At 28.1% G+C, this 27,912-nt stretch overlaps 1 protein-coding gene across 1 annotated transcript in view; it reads right to left on the reverse strand.

Annotated features, from left to right (window-relative positions):
* LOC109608434 (Ig-like and fibronectin type-III domain-containing protein 2) overlaps positions 1-27,912 on the reverse strand; it is a 154,271-nt gene that overhangs the window by 81,239 nt on the left and 45,120 nt on the right. The window contains exon 3 of the mRNA XM_049961238.1: positions 9,304-9,325. The gene's annotated coding sequence lies outside the window, so the exon portion shown is untranslated. The remainder of the gene's footprint in view (positions 1-9,303; positions 9,326-27,912) is intronic.

Here is a 27,912-nt window from a genome sequence, read left to right on the forward strand (position 1 = left end):
AACAAACTAGTAGTTATTAGTGATAATTAGAATTTTAAATTTAATAACAGTTTTAAATTTAGACATATCTCTATATTATTGTTCCCTTGTTCGTGTAAAAATATAATTCGCATTCGCGTTTCACCAGAAATGTTTCGAGGCATCTTTACCTTTCGACAGTGCAAGATTAATTGTTTTTAATCAGTTATCATAAACACGCGGAGTGAGCGGGAAGTATGTGGTGGGGGCCGACAATGCACCGCAAGCGATTTTGAATTCGAGGTGTAACTGCAGATCTGACGCTGACTGTATATATATATATATATATATATATTATATTGATTATACAATGAAATTCTTATTTTAATAATAACGAGAAATATTAATTTTATTTACCATTTAAAGAAAAAAAAAACATATTTTTTCAAATTTCCAAGTTATAAGGAGACTTAAAAGAATAAGATAAGTTAGTATATTAATGTATATTATCAAATAGCAATTTGTTTTATGATGTTATTTATCAAAGTAGCGCCCTATAACATACACATATGGCAGTAACTTATAAGTTTAACTCCCATTAAACCACCATACTTTCAGATACACGCACCATTTTCCCATTTAATGACATCTTACTGAAACGATAAAAAGAAGAGCTATAATAAGGAAGTTGTGATGTTCTATTTTATCACTGTATAATAAAAAAATATGTTCATGTCTGATACAAGAAGAGTCGATTGTGCAATGTAAAATATAGTGGTTACAACTTATAAACTCTCTCGGGTGCAGCACAATTACTATTTTATGTGGATTTTTTATAGGTCTATTGTTCGTTAAATTTATTTTCTTCGTTACTGAAACTTACAACGAATTATTTTCGTAGTTAATTACTTAAATCACTGCTAAACAAAGAGTATCACTGCGGGAGAATCTACAAATACATATACATGCATTTAAAATGCTTATAGAGACACTTATACCCAATAAAAAGACTTTATTCTGACAGCTAACAAGGATAATCCGATGAAGGAGCCTTTTTAAGGTCCCGACTTCCAAGCATTAGCTAAATAAGAGACTACGTTTTATATCTACTGGACAGTGATCGATTTACTACCTAAACTGTCACGGTTTTATCGGTTTATATTATACTATAATGTTGAAGGCAACAATTTGAATAATGGTTAAAACAATTTCCCCAAAAACCTATGAGAATTTGAATTATCTTATTTAATCAACGTATATAATAAAGGAAGACAGTTTATCTAATTCCTAATAACCTTATTAAGTCACATTCATAGCGGATCAGACTGCACCCCTTACGGAAGACTAGGTACAAGTTGGATCGTTCTAACCCCTAGTGGTGTAATTGGTGTAAAGGATGTCAAGTAGTCCTTAACGAATGGAAGGAATGTTTCCTTACAATAGAAGCCGGATGTGACGTGACAACGCCAGAGAACAAATCGAGTATGAGAAAACTTTTCTGGTAAACGGAAACCGACTGATTAACGGAAATAATTGGGAAAAGGTTAATTGGACATTGATGTATTTTTCATTTTAAATGAAAGCTTTTGAGTAATAATTATTTGAATTTATATTTTGTGCACATACCTATTTTAAACTGATCCTCTGTTGTTCCAGGGATAAGATCACACTAGTTAACGTGCACACTTACATTAACAAAATCACCGTTTGTACTAAATGATCCACCGAGTGGTTACAAAAAAAACCAACCCGATTAAAAATCAAGTTTTAAACGGTAAATTGTTGGCGACTTTAGATCATCTAAAAAATACCAATACATGTTTTAAATATGATGTCAACGAACCGGAGAATATATATTCGTTAATATTGTTTATAAAAAAATATGCAAATTTTCAAGATCAATAGCACTCGTTTTCAGTTTACTGTTATGAATTTCGGTTTCATTTAAATACGAGATGTGTACCGCTGATGTACTATCTCTACATAGTTCATTAATTATTGAAATTTATGTATATTTTTCCATGTACGGTTTATGTGATACTAGATGCGTATGGTTTTGTTAATATGGAATTTTAAATTAAAAATACAGCTATACTAATGTTGTTTTGACATAGATTTACGATTTTTGAATAAACGTAATATTACACAAAAAGTCTGTTAATATTTACTAAAAGGATATATCGTTATTAAATTTATAATTTATAACGATAACATTGTTCTTTTTTTGATGTTAAAAGATAAAAGAAGTAAAAATAAAATGTTGACAGAGTTATGACATATATAGTATTGTATTTTGTTAATATTATATTGACAGATTATTTTAATTGCTTTCGCATATCGCTCTTGTTCAGTTGACATTCAATTATATATAGGGTTGTCTCAGGTTAATTGACTGCTGTCAATCGACCAAGATTTTTAACAGAAAATTTTTGCCCAGACCGAAATCTGTCATTTAAACGTATACATTCATTACAGTCTGTGCACATTAAATACACAGAACACTAGAATTTAAAATTCCAATATTTACTTTGGATCCTGACCAATGTTTTCCAATTTAATAAAATACTATTTTAAAATTAAATCTCAATTAAAATTCGCAGTGTATATATAGAATAAGAGTCAATGTAGATTGATTTTATATATCCCTGAATTAGCATTAATGGTTATACATTTTATTTTAAAAATCTAATATGATCTATGAAAATTTTGTTCTAAAAAAATTATGTGTTCCTTAATGTTGAAAATGTATCCCAGGTTAGTGTTATATAGAAATAATATATAGTATATATGGGCAGCTTTAGTACTTCAAATTTATTTTACTTCTTATATAATTACATATAGATAAAAAAAGCATTTTGTGGATTTGAATATTCGATTCATTCTTAAGTTATCTATTGTTTAGCTCAAATGCCTCAAAGAAGATTTTCTTTTGAATATTTTTAAATTATAAATGCAATTTTGGAACATATAATCTGCATCCGTAACATATAACAAATGTTTAATATTTCACAAAGTGTTATAAGTTGAGCTTGTAATCTCGCAAACTAATAATGCCAATATACGACTTGATGGTGGTCGATAACGAGCTAAGACCAGAAGACAGAATCGTTTTCTGATTAATTCTACTGAACCAAATCCAACGTTCGTTTTGGCAGTCATTGGAATAACCGTAAGTTTGTCTACCATCAGAAGAATATTGCATGGTATTAGAGCAATTTTTGACAGCCTCCGTTAAACAAGGAGCAACAAACGATCACAGATCAGTCGTGGTCCAGGTTATACCATTCGGTTGCCATATTTGGCCGTGAGGACGGTGAGAAATATAAGTAAAACATGGCTACAACTGTTGCTTTTGGACATGGTTCTGGAAGCCATTTGTTCAAGAATTTGGATCAGATTTCATGACTATACTCAACTTCACCGTGGAGACTATTAACATTACTCGGACGCTCTGAGCCACGCGTTCACCAGACTGCAATACAATTGAGCATGAATAGGACCGCCTTCATAGATATATTTACACTCAAAACCATCAACCTCAAAATTTGGAAGAGCTTGCTAATGGGAAAAATGTAGTGTTTAATATTCTGCTTTACAGATTAGTGTTTATTAAAATTTATTTATATAATATATTTGTTCAAAAGATGTGTATATAATCAAATCTTAACAGTATCTTGTATTATTTTCTTTATTCTAGGATAAAAAATTAAAAGATTAAAAAATAGATATTATTTTGATGCCTTTTTAAGAATTATTAACACACTATAAGCGGGTCGGGTAAAAATACCCGTCTCGAGAACTGTTGATTGTTAGCCGGCCGGGTAATTTTTAACTTTTTGAATGTATTTACTTTAAAAGCGGGGTGAGATAATTTTACTCTATTGGTTTACATACGGAACTGAAACAATTATCTCTTATTTTTTGTTATCATTCAAAAACTTAGTTTGGACTATTTTGCTACCCGCCTATAGTGTGTTAATAAAACCTAAAAATATAATTACAAAAGAAATTGTCTGATATACTATATAATAATCTACGTCACTTAGTTTTCATTAATAATATATATCTACTAAATTTAGTAGTAACTGAACACAAGATACATTTTTGAAATTCATAATTAAAGACATGGTGTATTTCAAAGTTGGCAGAAGTATCTGATGTTTAATAAAATCTATTAAAATGCAAATATTCCGGATCCTTTTTAATAATATTCACTGAACATTTAATTTTACCTCTGGAAAGTAGTAATATTTAGAAAGGGTTATTTTTTCCTTTATAATTTTTATGGAACATAGATTTTATTTTATGTATAATTATATAAAATTAATTTTGAAAAAAATATTATACATTTAGTTTTAGTTACAAGTTAAAAAACTGATTTTGATGGTAGTGTCTACGATTTATTTCTGATAATTTTTGTAACTCTATAAGTGCGAATATATTCTTAATTAATGTATGTTTTTTTAAATTGTAGTATTTATATACTTTATAAGCACTAGACACTGTAAAACATTTTAAATTAAAATGTGTCCTGTTTAAAGCGAATTTTATGTTGAAATGTGATGAAAACTGTGATAAATTGCGACATTAATGTATATACATTTTTATGTTAGCATCAATCCCATTTAATTCAACAATGAATACAACATGACATATGGACATTTATCAAAATTTAAATGCAATGTTGACGTAAGAGGAAATACAATAAGAATATTTTTAACCACCTGTTTTTTTTTTGTCTTCACTGCGTTAGATTGTGTGTACAAGATGATTTAAATTATAATTATTCACACTAAAATTCACTCACGTCATAATTACTTGAATAATTACATGAAATGAGTTTTTTTCTTATTTATAACTCAGAAGTCAACAAACAATCCATTTAAACTTCCTATTGTTAAGGCCTATTATTAACAGAATTGTTAATTATGATTAATTAAATTTGACACACATATATTTGAAAGAGATGTTGTTAATTATGACCAAAAATTTATAATAAAATTACTAGATACATTCTTATATTAAACCCAATATAACACAAAAATTACAATTAATTTTTTTTCTAATTTCTTTCTTAAAAAAGATGTCTGGGATTCCATAATGCATGTTTGTCGGATGAATAAATTTTTACCATATCAACTGATCAGTGCAAATTTAAATTTACTGATAATTGAGGTATATATTTGAATATTTTTGATATTAAACATTTTCGCAAGTAGATTAAATCCCTTTATTTTTTCTTAAAACTTTCTTTAATTTACCGTAGTTGCTACTTGTTCTAAGTTTTCAATGAATTCTACAGACTCAGAGTGTTGAAAACCTTGTGTTTTCAGTTTCGTTAGTAATTCACCAATTAATTTGCTTTAAGAAAAGCTAAATCTTGAGGCTGAGTCGTAATGTTATTTAACATAATTTGCCAGTTTCGAATTGTTCACAATTTCTTTTAAGCTCTTCCAAATTGTCTACATAAAAAGGAACCGGATGAAGCTATGTACCCCGTCTTGTAATGTCGAGTTACGGTGGAAGAGGTTTAGTTTATCTTTATAATAACTAAAATTCTTAGCGGTGCAGTGGTAAGTTTTTCTTTTTGTTTTTGGCAAAATTGTTCAAACTTCAGAAATCCTTCCCTTATCCTGGTATGATTCATCTTGCACTCACATAACGGATTAAATTATTATAAAAAATATAAATTTTTAGTAGTTAAAATATCAAGTATTGTTTATAAATTTCGAGGTAGTTGCACTGTTTTTATAAGCCACTTGTAAATATGATTTGCTGCCGTAAATTTCATTTAAACTTCCCATTATTAAATTGCTAAAAGGGTAGTTAATTTCATATACAACAAAATGTAGTTGTTCTGCCTATTACATCTTTAATTTTATTCATTGTTTCAATTTCTGGAATATCTGAACTAATCAAAATCAAGAAACAAAACGAAATGTTTCCTATGATGTATTCTCAGACGATTAAGGGAACAATTGATTTAATAGGAGCAGTATAAATTTAAATTTCGTTAATTATCATTTATGCAAATTAGTCTAAGCTTTGTTATTTGAAATTATTATCATATGACATGAGTTCAGAATAATTCTTTATTCAAAGTAATACTAGTAAATTTGCCTTTGGCATGTCAATTAGCGTCAACCTCCTCGATTGAAATGTGGAACAAAGCTCTCCTCCGCTGCACCATCGTCATTTAGTTTAACAGGGACTTCATTTATTTAGATACGCACAGTGCACTTGGTATTATAGTGACAGAAAGCATCATTGTCAATTCTGAGGCATAGATTCAATTAGTAAAAATTATTGGAAAAATAATTTTGAAAACAATGACACAAATATGCAAAATAAAGATATGCAAAAGAGGGTTGCGCATATAAATAATATAATATATGTATTTATTCAATAAACTATAAATTCAATTTATTTTTGTTTTAAACGATATTAAATTTTAGTAAATTAAAAATATTATTAAACTTTCAGGAACTTTTATAAACACCCATAAAACGTTAAATTTTTAAAAAGAAATTAAATTCCAATTTGGTGGCATTAGCTAATTCTTTTAATATAACTGACTGCAATACCGTCCGAGATTCACTCTAAGGTTCTTAAATGATTAAATCCAATCTTTAAACCGTATCAAAACTAAAAGGTTTAAGATTGAATTAAACTCGATATTAAAGCGTTTTTCAAGAGAAAGATTAAAAGAAAATTTATTAAATTAGACTGTTCATTAAATGTAATTTAATCAACTCCGCAACTTTTGCCATACTTGCTAAACCATTTCTATAGATAAAAGAACGATTTGGTAAAAAGTTCGTTCTATGGGATTTTAAAACGTAAATGTAAAATAATGAATAAATGAATGGATGCTATTAGGTATTATTTATTCAAATAACATAGAGCTAAACTGAATTCGTACTTAAAATAAGATAATTATCAAGGCTAAAATCTTCTAATGATCTCTTTGTATGGTAATTGATGCAATACTTAAACATTATAAAATAATAGGACGTGAACAATAAAATCCTTGATGTAATAATGTACTACGTCCAACGTTTTATGTATACGTATATTCAGTAAGCTGGAGCTTAAGTTGTCATATAAAATTATGTGTAAAAAAGAAACCGCAGGACCAGTAGAAAACCCACTACGCTTGTTTGGGATCTAAATAAAATCGTCTCTGGAAATTTATTTTGTTTTCTTGCTTTAGATACTTTGTTTCGTAAGATGTTGAAAATGTATTTGTTTTGCCTTTTATTGTGTTTATCTTTATGTAAAATATGATGTTTATTCATTTCACATTAATTTCATAAAATTATTGTCTTGTACTATATGTATTATTACCTTTATTTAACAAGTAATAGGATAATTTTATACATTAAGTGAGGTTCATTTTAAATAATAACAGCTCTATGATTTTTTTTTTAAATTTATAATATAATTCGATTTTAATAAAAATAGCTTAAAACAGAGACACTAATAAAAACTTGGTTTGTCATAAAAATTGTTTTCATTGTCATTGAATCGATCATTCAGTTATATAAACTCTTGTTCTAAAGTTGGGAATAAACTGTTTTGAATAAAAATAACTTTTTTATTTAATGTGAACTATTATAATAGTCTTATTGTCTTATTTTATATTATTTTTTATACTTATTCTGTAAAATGTTATATATATATATATATATTTAACTGAATTGGACATAAATATAGCAACTTTAATTTTGAAAGGGAATGTTACTGATTTAATTTAACATTAACACTTTGTATAATATCATTTTTGTTTAATAATTTTGGCCCGTCTCCGTGATATAGACTCGACTATTTTCAGTATATATAAGTCTATATTTTTTCAAGCTTCAAGAAATGTTGTGAAGAGATCATTAAAATTTATAAAATATTTATGTCGAATTTGGTTATAAACATCATCCCCTATGTATTCTAGAGGGTTGATGTCTGGAGATAGAGACGGGCAAGACAAAACGTCAATGCTTTTCTCTTTTAATCAATCCATGACAAATTTTAGATTTGTTTGGGATCGTTTTCATGTTGAAACACATTTATTAAGAGAATAATTTATTCAGTATAAAAAAGCAAATTGTTGTTTCATATATTCCTGTACATAAATCAGTCTAAGGAGTTCTACGCCAGGAGAATTGACGAATCCCCAAAAATAATTGAATTAAATTTAGACTAGAATTCTCGTCTCACTGTTCTGTGATCCAGTAAAATTAGACATTCACATTTTGAGTAGAAATCAGCGTTTCCTTGCGAAAACGAACACCCAATCACTTACCATTTTCTCACAGTTCTTAAACTAATGTCAACAAGTCTTATTTCTTCCGGTTGACTTTAATTTTAGTTGTCGATAAGATTGGATTATTTTTTAACATTCGAATTAGTTTTTTTTAACAAAAATTTTGTCTTAGCTATCACTTAAGACAAACGATTGACTTATTTAGCCGTAAACTCTTAACCACTTCTTCTTGTTTCTTTTGGACTTGGTAATCCTGAATTATAATAAGCAAACACAACAATAATAAAAGAAATAATAAACATTATATGAACTGGCATCAAATTCAAGTGGTTATATTTTGAATATATTTTAATAAGACAAGAAAAACTTGCGTTTTTAAAGAAGTCATTACAATATACATTTAGTTTATATTTGATTACAATAAACTGAATACCCTAATGAGAGGGCTAGAGAAGTTGGAGAGAATGTTAGATGGTAGACTCAATGTTGTACAAATTGTGATTTTGTATACTTGATTTTTATCAAACTGACTCTACTTCAGAAAGACCAAGGAGTGGTAGACCAAGGAAAACAGCCGTAATTAAAGACCAATATTTGCCATTGAGAGCGAGACCCTACAGCGTCGTCCTCGCAACTGGCTGGTCAGCTAGAAAAAGTTACAGTAGTATGTATCGTTCCAGTACTTTACCCAACAATGATGGAAGGTACTTTGTTCACTGGACGGAAGAACTATACTTTTCACAGATAAAAGTTTAATTGGACTAGACAATGATGATCTTCGATTTTGCTTGTGGTCTAGACAAAGCGTTCCACTGAATCGTTAAGAGTTTTACCCATTTCAAGGGAGATCCATTGAATATGGGGTGGAATATGTTATAATGGCCATACATATTTTCTAGCCAGTATGCAGGATATATGCAAGGGATCCTAAGAAGAGTAACCTGATAGAAGGTAAACACAGAAGGTTGTCATGGGGGACATACAATGTACTAAATTCTATGATTTAATTAAAAATAAAAATTGCTAACTTATGTTTCATTTACTAAAAAAATTGGTTGAAATATTAATACTAAATAAATTTTTACCTTCTTTGTCACTTTGCGGACCCTAAAACAAACATCATATATTAAAAATATGTATAATACAATATAAAAACATCATCAAAACTCTTGCTTTTTTTTTACAAATAATTGTTAAAAGCATCAATATTAATTGTATACCATAAAAATATATCTCTTCACGCACCTTTCACCCAACAAGACAGTTGCACAAAACATTTTTACACAAGAGGGCCCTTGTAAAGAGGTTTACTGTAATTTTGCGTGACTTCTGATATTTTTCCAATATTTCTCTGAGCCCGTTTCTTGAGGTGTCTATTTGTCTTTCAGCTGAATGGCCCTTATCGGCATCAGACACACTTGGGCAAACAAGGCAATTAGGTCTCTCTTTTTTTACTACCGTCGCGTGTTTGTGAATAATAATAAATTTGTTTTTCTGTGTTAAACCGTACAGAAATTTTACGCCTTTACTACATGTTACATTTTAATGTTTCTATTAATATATGAAATGTTTTTATCAATAAACAGAATGTCATAAAGGTTTTGATATATCATTTCATGTCTACCGAGCGTTTTCCATAAAATATGATGTTAATGGCAATTCCTGCTTAAACGTACCGTCCATTACGGAATTCCATCAAAACTCTTTAAATGAAAAATGCCGCCGCTCAAACGATTAATTACACGAAAAGTTTAATATAAACTGCTAATAAATTAGGTGAGTAACATTTTCATGAAATTAAATCTAATATTTTATTTGTAAAGTTGGTGCGGGTCCCCGTTAAACTTTTAACCCGCCAGTGTTGATCGCGGCGACTGCGTCAACCGCTCGGGGTAAACTAGAGACTACCAACGAACTAGGTGGAAATTTAAAAACTAATTTTTGTGGCTGGTCCCGGTATTTTTGTGGTTTTTAACATTTCACGACCCGCTGTTGTGTACAAGACGATTGATTTACGGAGTTAATTTTTGGCTGGGCCAAGACAGAAATCACGATTTTTTTCTTTACAAATTAAATTTTGTTTTTAGTTTACTAATAAATTTGGTGTCACTTTTATATTTTAATAAAAACTTCTCAAAAAGAATTTCCGTAACAGTTTAATTAAATTTTCGTACATCAAATCAACGATTATTATAATTTTCAGCAGTCATATTTGTCAATTTATCAAGCCCATAAATATCTGTAAAGTAAAGTTTGTTAAAATAAATATAAATAATAAATGATTGTACTTGGTAGCCAAATAGTAGAGGCATTTGATCACGATTTTTTTTAATTAATTGCTTAATTTATTTTTCTAATTGATTAACGTTAATTTTTTTAAATCCATTTTATTTAAATTTTATATGTTTAAATTATTAATTTTACTTTCAACTTTGTTTAACAAACAGCTTGTTTTTAATAAACATAAATCATTAATTTTAAAATTTTTAAAATTCAGTTGTTTAATTTTAATTTCTTAAACATAGAAACATACTAGAAATACTAATTGGATTCCATAAAATTTATTTAATTTTTGAATAATTTCAACGGCATAATTATGCATAAATCAACTGATAGAACAATAATTAACTAAAAATATAACAAAACTTCCATCTTACATTTTTAAATCTATTTTAATTATACTGATTTAAAATCGGTTGTTTTGTAAAAAATGCGAAGTATAATGTGAATCGTGCAACAACCGCATATCGATTCGATGGAAAGAACTTCAATTACCGAAAAGTTTACCTAAACAAAAATCTGTTCGAGGTTCATTCGTTACCAATTAAAGAAATAAGAAATATGAAAAGTTTTATTTGATCTTTTTAAAAGGCCCCACGGTCGTTAAGTTTCTGTTCAGCGAGATGAAATTAACTTTTTTAAGGTATTAAATAAAATTAAAATGTGAAAAGTTATGAGTGTGGGATTTACATGAAATTAATTTTATACAATGAAAATTATAAATAGGGGAATTTTATAAGCGGTTTTCTGTTGTTTCCCGTTTTTAATTTACGTTGAACATAAGAATTTGAATGCGACGATTTGGAGTTAAATGTATACGCAACAGAATTAACCAACAAACTGTAATAGCGTAAATATTTTGAATATAAAATGTACAAAATTAATTACATATTTACATATTAATATAATACAAAAATACTTGTAATAAACGTAACTGAAAATATTAATAAAATTGTAAATTGAAAATTTTTACAAATGAAATCAATCGTTTACAAAATAAATAAAATATAACTCAAAATTGTAGTACTATTGTAATAAAAATTAGTAGTAAGAACCTAATTGTATTTATAAAAAAAATCCGAAATACAGGAAACTCCTAAAAACCTTCTTATCAGAATTAATGTGAGAGAAACTTCCTAATTTGTTTTGGATTCCTTTGGAGGGACTTAAATATCGGCATATTCTGATTCACGTGTCACATTAGTAAATTTTAAGGAAGTCTCTAATAAAACTAAACTCAAACTAAAAATTTCAACGTTTGTTATATTAAATTGTTAGGAAATATAATACTAATATACAGAGCAATCAAAAATGATTGTATTTAAAATCACGGTAGGTCGGTAATTGTTATTAGTATTACTTTCAACTTTTTGTCATTTATTAGAATTTTAATGACGTTATTTATGATATCATATTTTAATTGCTAATTACAGTTTTCTCAAGAGGTTTGCCAATTCTTAATTAAATGAATTCTTAAGTTAAGTGGTGTTAAACTAATAATTGGATTAACGTAAGAATGATCATTAATTAATGTGAATTTATGAGTACAAGCCACACGTCAATACTAGGAATTTAAACGATAACAGAACTTTTTCTGGTCAGTCATCAGTATAGTGATTCTTAAGTAAACAATTTCAGTAAGTTAAACATATTTTTTCATAATTCAGTAGTCTTACACATTCGTGAATTGGTATATTGATATATTGATGTTACAACTGATCAACTGGTGCAAATTACTGAATATGTTAATTACGAAAGGCAATGTGAAGAGTATTCTGAAAATCAGCTTTTTGTACTTAATCTTGTAAAAAGATTTTTTATTGTTGTCTGATAACTATAAAAAAGCAATGCCTGTACCAATAATTTAATAATTTAGTCTTCAAAGTTATAATCAGTTATTTTGTGTGTATAAAGTAAGGAATATAATTTGAAAGGTGCAACAACCGCGTATCAATTTAAAAGGAAAGAACTTCAATTACTGGAAAGTTTACGTAAACAAAAATCTGTTCGAGGTTCAGTCGTTTCCAATTAAAGAAATAAGAAATATGAAAAGTTTTGTTTGATCTTTTTAAAAAGACCCACAGAGACGTTACGTTGCTATATAACGAGATAAAATTAATTTTAAATAAAATTAAAATGTGGAAAGTTATGTGTGGGGGATTTACATGAAAATAATTTTATACAATGGAAATTATCAATAGAGGACTTCCATAAGCGGTTTTCTGTCGTTTCCCGTTTTTAATTTACGTTGGACTTAACAATTTGAAAGCGACGATTTGGAATATTCGGCAAAACTAACAAGCAGTAATACATCAAATTAATTTTATTTTTATATATAATTAATTTTAAATATATTTCACTAGTAGTGTGAAGAAAAATTTAGCCAATATTAAACGATAAAAATAAATGTTTTAATTGAAGTAAAAAAGAAATAAAAACAGCATTATTGCGATTGGACATGGACAATAATTTTTATTTCGGGCAAAATATTTTTTACCACCATAAATTATAGTTAAAATCGGTCAGGCACAGACAAATTCTTCAATATTTGGTTTCACTCCGGAATGATGAAGTGGCGTGGTGTTAAAAATGCACCCCAAAGCCGCTTATAACAGCAAGCACTGCAAAAATTTTCAGTAATATTTTCAGGAAAAATTTCAACTGCAGACACTTGCACTTAAACAGAACGCCTAGTAAGCTGAAATTAAGATTCTTTTGTCTTACTTATTTGACAAATAACCAACGCCCGTAGCAAAGTCAATTGCGGACCATATTTTAAAAGAAGAATGAATTAAATGCTAACAGAATTTTAAATGAGACTACGCTGCCCTTTGCATTAATTTCATTAGAACGGTAGAGTGAGTTTTCTGGAAAGGTATGACTAAATTACTGAATTGCTCATTTATGCGAACATTTGTTCTACGTGACTGAATGTCAGTTTCACAGATTAAAATAAAAAAAACAAACATTGTTTGTTTACATGCGATTTAATACTTTTGATGGGATAGAAAAAAGATATTTATGAAGTTCAGGTATTTGCCCGAATTTACGCGTATCCCGCAGAGGAATTAATATCCCCAAACGTTCTCATAATCCATGATTAGGATCTCTGAAGGGTATTTGAATAACCCGAATTCCTTTCAACGGGCAATTTTGCATCTACACTCAACGAGATATGTCCTTAAGTTGCCCGAATGATTATCTCGGTTGGGACTAATAGACCTTTACGTACTAATTTTATGCAATTTATATGGGCCAAAAACCACAATTAATTACACTGAATTAGTCCAAATGAACTCTATTATAATTACTAACTAATACTTTTTATACTAAAGCTAAAACAATTCCCATTGCTAAAAAGCGAACGCATTTTAAAATTTTTTCAGGATTAACCATGAACTTCCACTTGAATTCGTTCAGGCCCACAGGAAATGAAAAGGGAGATATGATTGATAATTTGACGTTTAATAGAGCCTTAGAAAGTTTATGTGGAGGAAATTAATGAACTTTAGAATTTTAATTCAATTAATTTACGCATTACTTTCCCGCATTATAGAGTAAGTCCTCGTAAATTGCTCTTCGCTGCCGGTTGATGCATGCCTCGCATGATAACAGTTTAAAGGGTCCTGTCACAACAGCACAATTAGCAAATTTTCAACTTGGTAAATTACACCGACTTTGGAGCACTTGAGCTATTTAATTATGGCTTAAAAACTTCAACGAATGTCTAAAAATAAAAAGCAACATAATTAAAGTCATAAAACGTGTGAAATAGTTAAATTTACAAGCTCTTTATTTCAGATGTACTCGGGTCTGTTTCCGATGCCGAAGACAGTAATAAAATGAACAATTAAATGAAATGTATATTTTATTCACTCAAATTCGTTATTTCGTATTAGTGTAAGCGTTAATCTTAATTTTTTCTCGTTGCACAATACATTATTTTATCGATTATGATAATAAAAAGTATCATCATGTAATTAATTTGTTAATTAAAGATTAACCACGTTTAACTAAAATGAGTAACTACCAATAAAATGTGCCGAAAATAATAATAAAATTGAATAATTTATCAGACTTTTACGAGTTGCACTCCCAGAGCTTGATAATCATCAATCATTCTGCAGCATCACTTAATGCCCCTTTTCATTGGCTATAAACCTTAACACAATCACAGTCCTTCATTATTCACATAAAATATCCCCTACAGCTCTGTAAAAAATCTGAATATATTTTTAGTAAAAAAGGGCTTGAATATAGAAATTCACATCCATGGATAGAAGTTATGTTATTATGTGTCAGACCAGCTACCAATCCATAATACGTGCTATCACTTTATAGTAACATAATTTACATACGTAAACTATAGCATATTATAAAAGCAAATTCAAAATTATAACTGTAAATTTAAAACTAACACAATCTAAAATTTCATAAAAATAATTGTAATGTGATGTAATAAAACAAAATGTTTGGAATGAGAGGCAAATTTAATCCGACTTAATGTAATATTAATGGAAATAGTTACTATATATTATTTAAAAATATGCCGAATGCGAACGAAATTCTCATGATAAATCCATTAAATCTGTATTATTGTTCCTCAACTGTAAATTATTGCGGAAGTGAATACGCTGATAACATAACCAATGTGCAAAAAGAAAGAACAACTTCATTGAGTAAACAGACCGGTTTTTCATTACATCTGGAAATGCAATTTACACGGGAAAAAGTGAAAAAAAAGAGAAAAAGTTGGGAAAATTCAATTTTCATATTACCGGGTTTCTGAGACGTACACCACCATTTTTGTTATGCAGAAGAATAAAGGAAATTTTCCTTTATGCCCAACTATAGGGTTTATATTGTAATAGGTTTGTTATCTTTAATAGACCAAAGACGTAAGATTTTTATGGGTTATTATAGGGAGAAGTTCGGATGCAACTACAATGTTAAATGTCCTTAAATTTTATCGATATTACCAGGTAATGTGGTTACGGCAAAAGTGGAATTGTTACTTTTAAAAATCCGAATATGACACTTTTTTATTGCTCAATGCTATGGAACCTACATATTTTATGATTAAATCACTTTAAAGTTATGCATTGAATCACAATAGGGAATTTGAAAATTAAAATAGAAATACATGATAATTTTAAACAATACTACAAAATGAAACCACAATGTTTTAAAACACAGAACCTTTTAAAACTAATTGATAAATTCCATTATTAAAAATATATGAAATCTACTGAAAATTATGGAGATAAAATTATCTCTCTATGTTTTGTGTTATTAATTATTAATAAAATTAATTAATAAATAACTTATTTTATATACATTTAATTAAATCATAAAATGTAATATTAAACAACTTTTCCCATTTGTCAGAAAAGTAAACAAACATTTATTTAGAAATTTTATATTTTTTCATTATATGTAATTATAAGGAAATTAAATGTAAAAAATTAATTTTTATAATATTATGTACCAGGTTTACAAGTTGTAGAGATCGTCAACAGTATCTTAGTAAGATACGTTTATATACATAAAATTAAATATAAAAATAATATTAATAAGTGTTCCCCATATCAGTACCAGTAATTTACTGAAAGAATTCAATCCTCATGCTAATTTGCCAATAACAGTGCATTTCGTGTATCAAAATAAAATTTTTCAATTTTTTTTACTCTATTACTTTTTACTACGCCTTTCGAAACAAAAAAGGGGGAGGATGTTAGACATTAAAAAATTTAATTCCTGTCTGACTTAATGAAAGATGACAATATATTTTCAAAAATTTCAAATGGAATGGATTCATTTGAAATTCATGAAACTGATTTTGACTTCGTAAAGTAATCGTAAAACATGAAAATATGTATTTATCAACAAAATGTTTGTCATGTTTTCTGGAATAAAATATTAAATAATAAAACGTACTGAGTAGTAGATATATATCAAATTTCATAAAAAAATGCATAATTTTTATTAATTTTGTGGAAAAGTTAAAAATCATATTCTTCTTGTGATTTTTTTAATCAAGTAGACTAGGGAATAGACTCTCATTTTTTAACAAATATTATGCCACCAAACCGTGGTCCAAATACTTTTATCATATCTTTTTCATTTCTTGGAAGAATTAATGAAACATGTGAGGTAATTATCCCAGAACAATTGAAGCAAATAAAATGAGTACTACGAGTTTTAGTATACTGTATGTCCTAGTTTGACAGTTTTCGTGTTTAAAAATGTAAATTCATACAAAAATAGTTTTTTATTTTTTATACAGAATCTATATTTTTTATGAAATTTGGTATATATCCTTCAATTTTGTTCAAATAATATATTTATGCCAAATAAGTGGAGATTTTATCTATGAATACATAAATTCATACTTTGCAATTGAAAAAAAGATTAACAAAAACGGATGAAAAATACAAATTTTATAGGGTTTTCAAACGGGCCACTGTACGTAAGAAAATAATGCAAATATTTTGGCGAAAAGCAAGTTGATATTTTTTTTGTCAGAGATTTGCATCAAAATTCTGTTTTATTGTTATATACTTATTTTATTAAATTACGTTATACACAATAATCAATATACATATGCCCTTAACTAAAACACAAAAAAATCAATAAATTCAGTTTTATTATATCAGATTTAACATAAAATATTTACTCAATAATAAAAATTTTTACAAAAGTAATCTTAATGTTAAAGTTACAGAAGAGTTTGTAATTTATAAGATCCATTATAGAAATTATAAAAAAGTCCGTAATTGATTCAATTAAAGTTTTTACAATTTCAATCTTATCCATCCGACATGTACTTCTTTGGTGAAAAGCAATTCACCTCTAATCCATTCATAAAGTGATTCTCAGCCAACAATGAGCACATAGAAAAGAACGAACAGTCCCATACGAATTTAAAATGTACTGGGAGCCTCATAAAATATTCTTTTCTATCATTGAATCCGAGGTGGTCTTCGAAAAGGCCCGGGTTTTTCAAAGAGACAGCTTAGGGAAAGCTCGCCGACGGAGACCCATAAAAAGTGCACCTAATATATGAAAAGGTTGGCGTAGTTTTCCGCATTAGTAGAGCCCACTGCCCGAGGTAATCATTCTGGCCGAGGGCGATTTTACAAGGACCATTGACTCTATTTAGTGTTTAGATTTTACAAGGAAATTACCCGAGCCAGAGTTTAAATCCATTGGACAGATTTACTGCGTCGTTTCTAGTATTTATATATTGACTGGGTAAATATAATTTACGTATTTAACCTGATAAAGGTAGGTGTGCAAATTGTTTACCGCCTGGGTTAACAACATTAATACAGATTAATACTTGCCCCTGTAAGCCGACTATTTTAGAGCGAAACTATGTATCAGTTATAATTATGTTCCTTATTATATTCAAATTGTAACTACTGATCAAATTAGTTTTGTAATTTTTGGTATTAATTTTTTATTAGTGTATATTTTATGGAAATAAACCAACTAAATTTTCATTAATAACGATAATCAAAAAATTATAATAAAAATAAAAAATAACTACAACAACTTCCAGTCAGATGAACTTTTTACCACTTTTTAGACACTTTAAAAAAAACTATATAATTGATTGCTAAAAATTAAAAAAATATTCTTTACACAAAACCTAAATGATTTTTTTTGAGTAAGATCATTTATTATCATAATTTTTTTTATCGATTAAATATGGATTTTTTTACCAATACCGTTGGTACTTAACCGATTTTTCACCCATCCTATTAATATTCCTGAGTCTAAACGTAAAATAGCATACATTCTACTGAACTTAAGTTCTTATAATCATTTAAAATGCTAATGTTATTTCATAAAACTAATTTATTAAAACATTAATTAAGTACTTTATTATCTGTCAACGTCCAATATAATTTACCTGACTACTAAGTACTTCGTAAGGAATTGGCGAGAACATACTCTTCTTAAGATCTTAAACAATGGAGGATTAAAAAGAAAAGAGGGATTAAGAGCAGGAGATGGTAAGAGTATCCCGTTTTGTCTAGCTTAATCCTGAAATGCAAGTAAATTATTCTTTGTTTTTAGTTTTATATGTTCCAAAGATATCGATTATCCTTTCTGGCGCTTCGAATTAGTTAGATTACCGAAATTACATATTCTGGAGTAGATTTCCAAATTATGTAAGAAAATGGTTAGAAAGTTTAACAATATAGACCGGAATAATTTATCAAATAATATCTATTGTGTCCCAAAACATTAAGCAAAAGTTGTGTTACACATGTACAGACATCCTAAATCTTGTAATTTAAATCCGTATTGCAAGTCGGATGCAAATTTAATGCATGAGGGAATCCCGAACGGCTGGCGGTATTTCAATTAAACGATGTTTTCACTTATCCTTGGAGACATTTCGAAGCCGACGTAAGTTATAACCAGGGGTTACCCTTCTACATCGATCAAATGTAAATCTGCGGTATGCAGGACATTCGTGACGGTCCCCTTTTAAAGTTATTTACCCTTAGGTAGCGTCGTTACGCTTTTTAAATTTGCAGGGAATTACGGTCGTGAAAAGTGAATAAAGGGAGGAATTTCTCGATATCGACATTGAGGCGATTGGAAAGCTTTTAGTGGGATTTCAAATCTGTGTCGGAGCAAGCCTGATAAAATGTTGTACATAACGTCTTAACAACATAATTATTTTTCGTTTACAAAATAATATTTTTGATGTGAAAGTATTAAAGTGCAAAATGTAAATATTATTCTTTCTTTTTAAGATTTGTCTACAATATTTTCATTATAATGTGGATTAATTGATGTGTTAATGTTTCATCCAAAATAAGATAAATAAAGAGAATTAAACTACACCTATTGATATTTAACTTCGTATTGTTCATAGTTGACATAAGTGTTTTGCCACGAAATAGTATAGTAAATAATAAATAAATAATTTTTATATAAGAAGAATTTCGTATTTTTACATATTTTTGTACAGGGTATTCTAAATGCATTTTACTATTACGAATATTTTCTGATCAAATAGAAAACTGACTTATGTGTCTCAGCTACAGATAAATTTTATTTTTTTTCGAAAACTTGTTTGCGATATTTTAAAAGCAAATTCAATTTCGATTTCCATTTAAAATAAAAAAGTGATTTATATTTATTTGGAAACAACATTTTAAAAATTATAATTTTCATGTCAAATAAAAAAAGGAACACAAATAATAAAGATTATTATGTATAATTAAAAAATTAATTATATTTAAATTTCATTTCTTTAAATTCTTTGAAAATCTCTAAGTAATCGCCATGAATGCTGTTAATGAATTAATAAATTTTTCATATAAGACAATTGCTTTGGAAAATAATAATTTAGTAGTAAAAAACTAAAATGTTTGTCTTATTATATAAGTATAGGTTTATAGTGGTATTATAATTTATTATGTTTATATTTCATAAACAAAGAATAAGTGTTTTATTTTAATCAATTGAAAGTCGTAAAATATCAGCCATTTTATTTTATAGGAGTGTTGTGATTTAATAAAATAAAAATGTAGAGCATGAAAACTTCAAATCCGTCTATTTTGAAGCGAGTAACGATGTGTTCTCCAAACAAACAACAAAGAGAAACTCTAAACATAATCTAATGACAATACATAAAACAAGAAAGTTGTTGTCATACATTTATGCAGAGCTCTAACATTCATGCCACTTTGTAAGTATAGTGTTAATTAAATCGTCTCTATGAAAGTTAAAAGAATCAATATTTCTAATTTACTGAAAAAATAATTGTTCTTTACCAAAAGTGACTGATTAGAAATGTAGTTTTACACAACGTTTATGAATTGCGCAGTAGCATAATGAAAAATATGTTATTTCTTTAGATATAATAGTATAGTAAATAAAAAAGTATTCAATAAAGTTTATATTGACATGATAATTGAAATTAATATACCCAAAATAGATGACTTACTTTGTAATATCGAACAAAGAGAAATTATGAAATTTAAGCGTCAAACAACATTTAACAGTTTGACGACACCGCAGCAACAGACACACACCTGATTAAGCGACAATGTCTCAGGATTGCGTCGGATCCGGGAAGACTACCGGCTCTGTTTGTATTGCGGCTAGTCGTTCCGGATCTAAAGACTTGAAACACAAACATAAACTTTAATCAGGAACTAAAGTGCTGCGAAAGTTTCAGAGACACGTGCTGATACAATGATAATAACAAGTATTTGCCAAAGGTATATTTTAACCGGATCGTGTAAATTCACGTCCGGAGTCGTTACACTTCTCAACGTAGCCCTAAATCGTTACTTATTCGCTTTAATTTAACGGTTAATTGTTATATGTACGACATTCGTTTATAAATTTCGAACTTTTGAAATAAAGAAATTTTTTCTTTTACATTTTTTAGGTAATTCGGGCTGAATGCGAAAATCATATTGATTGTATTTTTTTTTTGTTTGGATCATTTACATACATATGTTTAACGTAGCTTACAATTCAGTCACCTTTTTTACAATATATATATATATATATATATAACTCACTTTCATAAATTTTTCAATAAAAATCAATATAGCAAATTTTTAATCGGTACCTTATTCAGTTCAGTAAATATTTCAAGTTCTAGAGGACCAAAAGCAGATAATAATTTAATTGGTAATTTCAATTCCAATAGTATGAATATATCGAAATAATAACTGCTTTCTAAAAAATAAATTTCCGATTTTCACTTACGAATATTTTAGGGAGTTGCTAACAAGTTTTTGGGACAATTAGAATGTTCCAATTACATCAAAAAGATCAAAGTCTTGTTACAAAAGTACAACGAAATTGGTACGCACGAGTCGGAACGTTTTAATTAATTCTCATTCATTCTAAGACATATTCATACCAAAATATCCAATTTCGACTTCCAAGTTCAAATAAGACAATTACGGTTCATTTTCTCTTCAGTCAAGCGATAGGTTTTACTAACTCATGACTATAACATAAAGAAGATACCAAATCTTCAAGGACGAGCTAATGACGGCGGACTATCGCTGGTTTTTTTATACGGCAAATGGTTAAAGTTCAAATCGAAGCTATTTACACATTTCCTATAAATATATAAGTAAATTTAAATATTCGTTTATTTTTCATTGCATCATAACATTTTTATTTCTGGTCTACCAGAGCTTAAAAAGCTTATAACGATTAAAAATGTAAAACTTGGGATATTGGAATTGTTGAACATATGAACTTTCCACAACTGTAACAACTGTATCTTTAACACACATTTTTAATGAAAAATGATTGTCTAGAAATATGTTAAAAAGAGCTTTCTATTTTTGCTGTAACTAGTGTATTAATAAGATTTCTTTGTTCCCTTCTGGTCATAATGATGGGCAATGCCTAATTTTTAGCAACCATTGTCCGAATTGGTACATCCTTAAAACACCCCTCTACCAATAAATCCAGTCGACCCTCGTCGATTGGGAAAAAGGGGCCGAAGATTCGTCTGAAAACTTCAATGCTTGAAAGTTGTGTTGTATCAAGGTAGTAATCGTAACTTATCGATAATCCCTGTAATTTCAGTCTCAAATAAAGGCAGTTTTTTTCCTTTCCGACGGCCCAATACCGGTCGGAAATCTTATTTACCATGATGTAATGGCCCAGTCTTGGTTGTTTACTCTTCCGATATCCACAGCGGAAACAGTCAAAAGGGAATATTCGACAACTTTGCCGCTTGCCTCCCGAGAATCACGGCACGGAAAATATTTGTTTTATTTAACGTATAAATCGTATCATCCGAATCCATGTGAACGTTTTCAGTAATAGAATTTAAAAAAAAAAAAATAAAACGAAATAATTCAGTTTTTGACAATGGCTGATGCACATAGCATTTACATATGAATACACCATTCACAGTTAAAATAAATTTTAAAAGTTAAAAACGGGAAATTAGTGTATAATGTGTTAAGTTAACTCACATTATGTTCACTTTTTTAATAAGGTCGTATAATTATTTAAAATCTAACATTATTATATCAATTTAATAAGTTTATCTAATTACATATGAAACTATAAACCTGACAACGCTGCATAGAAATTGTCTTTAGGTGATGAACATATGTACATAAAGTAGGATTGACCGCATACAAGGTAAACTTGTTGATATTATTTATATGCCCTTAAGGTGCAATCAAGCCAAGAGAGGAAATTGCCAGTAATATTGTTAAGACTGCACCTGATCGACTTCTTTGTCTGTTAGACAAAGAGTATAGCTGAGCTGATTTTAATCTATTATTTTCCAGTTTGAGTTAAATTAAACATACAAAATAGTGTTTAAAATACTGAGTAAAACACATTGTAACTCATTTCTCATTAGCTCTATTTTAACAAATAATATAAATAATACAATAAAAATGTCATTTTATATTACTGAACTCTATTATTTTTTTATTATTTATTATAGATAAAAACCGGAAAAAAATATTGGGGTACTTTTTTAAGGCAAAAAATCCATAGAATTTCGCATTTGTGAGAACTGATGCGTTAACTGACTCTCTGATGTTTGTCGTGATTCCGGCTTGCTTTAATGTTATAGTATCGATATTTACTTTAAGTTAAAGTTTTGTAATGTCAGTAGCTATTCCAAATCGCAATGCTTTAAGAAAGTTTGGAATTTACAGGTTTGTTTTAACGACTGTTTTGAAATATTATGACTATAATTGTTGTTTTAAGGTAAATTATTATTGAGTTGAGGTAATCTGTCACCATTATGTCATTTGGTACTTATTTAAAGCATACAGTGTCCGGTGTACTATACATATGGTGCCTCACTGTTAAATGTACCGGATGGCTGAATGTGGAAACCGACGGCCATATCTCAGGAACCATGAATTCAAAGACTTGAAAAAATATTTTCAAATTTCTAAAATGTTACTAGGGGGCACAAAATCACTGTAAACAGTTTCAATTCTAACAATTATTATTACTTATTTCATAATGATTAATGATACAGTAGTAATACGGGTGATGGTATTGTTTAGTTGTTGCACAATGTGTTCTTTAATTGTAAGTCTGGATACGTAAACTACCACTGTAATAAAATTATATTATTTAAGATGTGTGAGTTTTCAATACTTTCTATATAGTCTGTAGATTTATTGTAATGTTAGATAGTTTAGGAGTGCCATACCATCTGTTATATGTCATTTATAGATGAGTGTCTAAAGAATATAGCAAATTGCTTTCACCAACTTCCTTAGTTTTTTATAATTTACTTGTAGAATATATGCCACTCCAGTTGATATTATAGAAATAAATTTTTTGTCAAATTAGTATCTACAACGACTGATGTAACACAGTAACAAAAAAATTAATTAATTGACATTCGTTGAAACAAAGTAAAGTATACAAAAAAATGACAATGGTAAATATTTTAAAGATAATGAAATATGCATATTTAGTTGGTAAATTATAAGAAAAATTAATATTGCTGATAAATCAGTGGAATTAGATGTCCTGGAGGTCATTTTAGAAACTCAAAAATTCAAAGGTATGTTCCACAAGTTCTACTAATAGGCCATATTTAAAATGTTTACATATGTTTTATGTAAAGTATATTTAGAATATATCCACTTTATAATGAAAACACATTTCCTCTATTTAAGATATAAAAACTAAATAGCTACAGTTGTTCAAACGCAAAGAAACCTGTTGAGGTAAAAGTTAACATTTTGACATAACTTTAATAATTAAGTACTGTCAGTTTGGAATAGCATTAGACAAAATTTGAATAAATGTTTTAATTTAGTGGTGAAACCAATTTGTAATATTATAATCAATTATTTGGAATTGCAACAGTTTTGAGATAATTTTAACATTTTGTTCCATAGTTTAAGTAAGTAGTTTGATCAAGTATCAAAATAATAAAATCAAATTCCTAATAATAATGTGCTTCTTAGTTTTAGTACAGATTAGTTAATATGTACTTTTGTTAATTTTGAATAATAAGAAATTCAGTGACGTATTTTTATCATAAATATTCCGTTAATCAATTTTCCTCATTTTTTGATTATGAACTTGATCTGACGCTATAAAACACAATTTATTTATAAAAATTGCACAAAATTATTTGTTTTTATTATTATTATTACTTACATGTATCAAAATTGAATTAAAAGTAAAAAATGTACAAACTCATAAAGTACACATAAGTTAATTTTTTTCTCTCACATTATCAAATATTTATCAATTAATTATAAATTTTTATTTATAATCTTTTTTATTTATTTATTGTATGTGAAATAAAGTGACAATTTATCACAAACTGCTTAGATTAATATAAAGCATGTATGAAAACTTTTTCCATTACAAAATTAAGCATTTTTATAAAATGAAGGAAATAATTACCTTAACATACTAAAAATATTAGACGCTTCTATCAAAAAGTTAGTAGTTGAATTTTATTATAAAAATATGCTTAAATAGGTACTTTTAACTTTATCCGGTATTTCAGGATTGTAAACAGTAATGAAAATGCTTAATTTAAAAATAATGGAATAAACCGAGACCGTAAAATAAATATATAAAATATACCGTCGGTTCATAAATTCGTATTGCGATATCACCGGACACTAAAAAGTAGTTTCGACGAAATGAAAAAATTATGCAGTAAGAGCGGCTCTCCCGTCTCACTCTCGACGTAACATGTGGAAATCTCAGACTTTTGTCGTCTGCTGTTAAAAATGCGGAGGTTCATATTATATTGACGTTTTCTGCATTCCACCTTCCTACTTTTTACCACTGTCTTTTTATAAATTGAACTATTCAAAAGAACTTTTCACAATTCGTAATAAAAAACAAGGGGACCCTAAAACTTTAATCTATATGTATGAGTTTATATCCTTTTATTTTTAATACTTTTTTATTATATTTTGTTTTTCAATAATGTATATTATTAATTATTTTTTTGAATATTACTTTTTATTTTTAAACAAGCAATATTTTATAATTTTATAAATTACGATTGTATGTATGTGTTTGATTGTTTATAAAAGAACTGTAATATAATTATATATTTTTTGTATGTATGTATGTATGCACATGTGTTAATTTCTTACACATACATCTTCAGCACATGTTTCATTTAAATATAACCAATAATAATAAATTAATCTTGCAAAATACAATTAATTTCTAATACGAAGTATGTAGAGAACTTCCCACACTTATAACATAAGTGTACCATTCAAAACTTACATTTTCTCATTAAATATCATCATTTTTACTTTTTATAATTATAGTGCTTAAAAATTCTTCAAAAAAAGCAATTTTTTTCAATTGTGTTTAAATATTCTGAAGATAAATAAATAATAAAATATCTTAAATGCTCACTTAAAATTTATAAAAAAAAATGTGTGTATGTAATTATACTGCTATACAAATTTTTATTTTTGAAATATATAAATTTTCTTTTATATTTTTTAGAATAATTCAGGTGCACTGAACACGAAAATTAATTTCTGTTTCCTTTGAGCCATCCGCCTAGATAACGGCAATTTCGTGTTTTTCAGTTTATCATTTTACTTAAAACGTCATCTAGAATTAACGACGATTGAGATCCAACTGTACATAAATTCGTTTCTATCGGAAAGAAAATAGCTGACTGTAGAAAATTCCAATTTTTATTTAGTTCTTGACAATTTTCAGTCACTTCCAGTAGTAGTAATTTGACAATAAGTAATTTAAATTTTCAAGTTTTCAAGCATTTCCACCAATAACAGAGCAAGTTTGAATAAAAAATGGCGATATTTTTCATTCATATAATCTGTGTAAACTTATGAAGAAGTGGTAATTGAAATTCCCTGTAATTTCAATTACCCTATTTAATTAGTATCTGATTCCTGAAAAACAAATTTCAGTGAAAGTCGATATTTGAAAATCTTCTTTATTGAGTATCATTACATTGTTTAATGAGAATGTATTTAATGAATGTTTTGAAAGACTTAGAAAAATTCCAGAGAATCATTAACAAATTTTTGGGACGAAACAAATTGTTTTAATTAATTCTTATTAATGTATTAAATAAGATAATTAAAATTCATTTTCCATTCAATCAAGTGGTCAAAGCAATAGACAAGGTGAAAAGTTTAACCAACACGTGACTGAAATACAATCAAGATATCCAGGCTTCAGATGAACAAATTCATCATTTCATTTTAATTTCTCAATGCAATCTCCACCGAGGTTTAAAATACTTATAATTGAATAAACTAACGATTAAAACGTAAAACTTGAGATATTGATAAAAATACTCAAATCGAGGAAGTGCCTAAAAATGTTCACAAATTGCATGAAATTTGAAACTTCTACAGCTGTAACTAAGTTATTTTTCTTCCGATCGGAACAAATTAGGTACCGTTGGATGCATAATTTACTCACCTTTCTCTCATCTCTATCGGGCTTGCCGTTTATTCTGGACGACGCATTAAGTACAATGATGAACCGTAAAACACAAATTTGCCATTATCTAGGTGAATGGCCCAAATGGAAATAAAATGAATATGATTTTCGTGTTCGGCACTCACGAATTATCCCAAAAATATGTAAAAGAAAGTTTCCATACTTTTGTTGGAAAGTAGTGTTATACATTAGTGCTACGTTCCAAACTATACTAATGTTTATGAAGTATAAAAAAGCAACACTGCTTGCTTGCTTAATCATTAGTTATAGTAACGAGTAATGTTAATTATTTAAATAAAAAGCAATCGATAATAAAGATAATTAACTTTACCATTATCAACAATATTGTACGGCGTCAACAATTTAACTATTGAACAGTCTTTAAAGTACATATTCACGTTTCCGTTTTAAAGTTCAACGAAAACGACCACCGGGTTGTTTTAATTAAAGCACACAGTAGAATAAAAGCATAAAAATACATATATATTTTCATAATATACCGACGCTGAGATACTAAAAAGCAAAATACGAGGATTTCGGGCGGCTTCGGTGTTTATAAACAAAATACACAAAACAAAACAATACGGTTGTATGCAGTTTGGCGTCAACTTTAGTTAATAACAGAATCGGCAAATATTTGAATTAAAATGCGAATACAGTTTCAATTTCGGTGAGTAATCACCAAGGCTTCGTCCGGAAATTTCGGCCAATTTGGTTCAGAGAGCGTTAAAAATCTTTTTTTGTGCGGGCATGGTGTGTAGCTTTGCAGAAATTTAATTGGATTTCTCATTTGAAACTAGCACTAAATGGAAAAGTTCATTACGCACTCACTGTCGCGAAGCACTTTTATTTGAATTTGATCTTGATTTCAATGGATCAAAGAGAATTGAATGGGTACGTAAAATTATGCACAAATTTTATTGTGTGTATATATAATTTTAAAGTCATTG

This window comes from Aethina tumida, chromosome 1, assembly GCF_024364675.1.
Source record: "Aethina tumida isolate Nest 87 chromosome 1, icAetTumi1.1, whole genome shotgun sequence".
Taxonomy (NCBI): Eukaryota; Metazoa; Arthropoda; class Insecta; order Coleoptera; family Nitidulidae; genus Aethina; species Aethina tumida.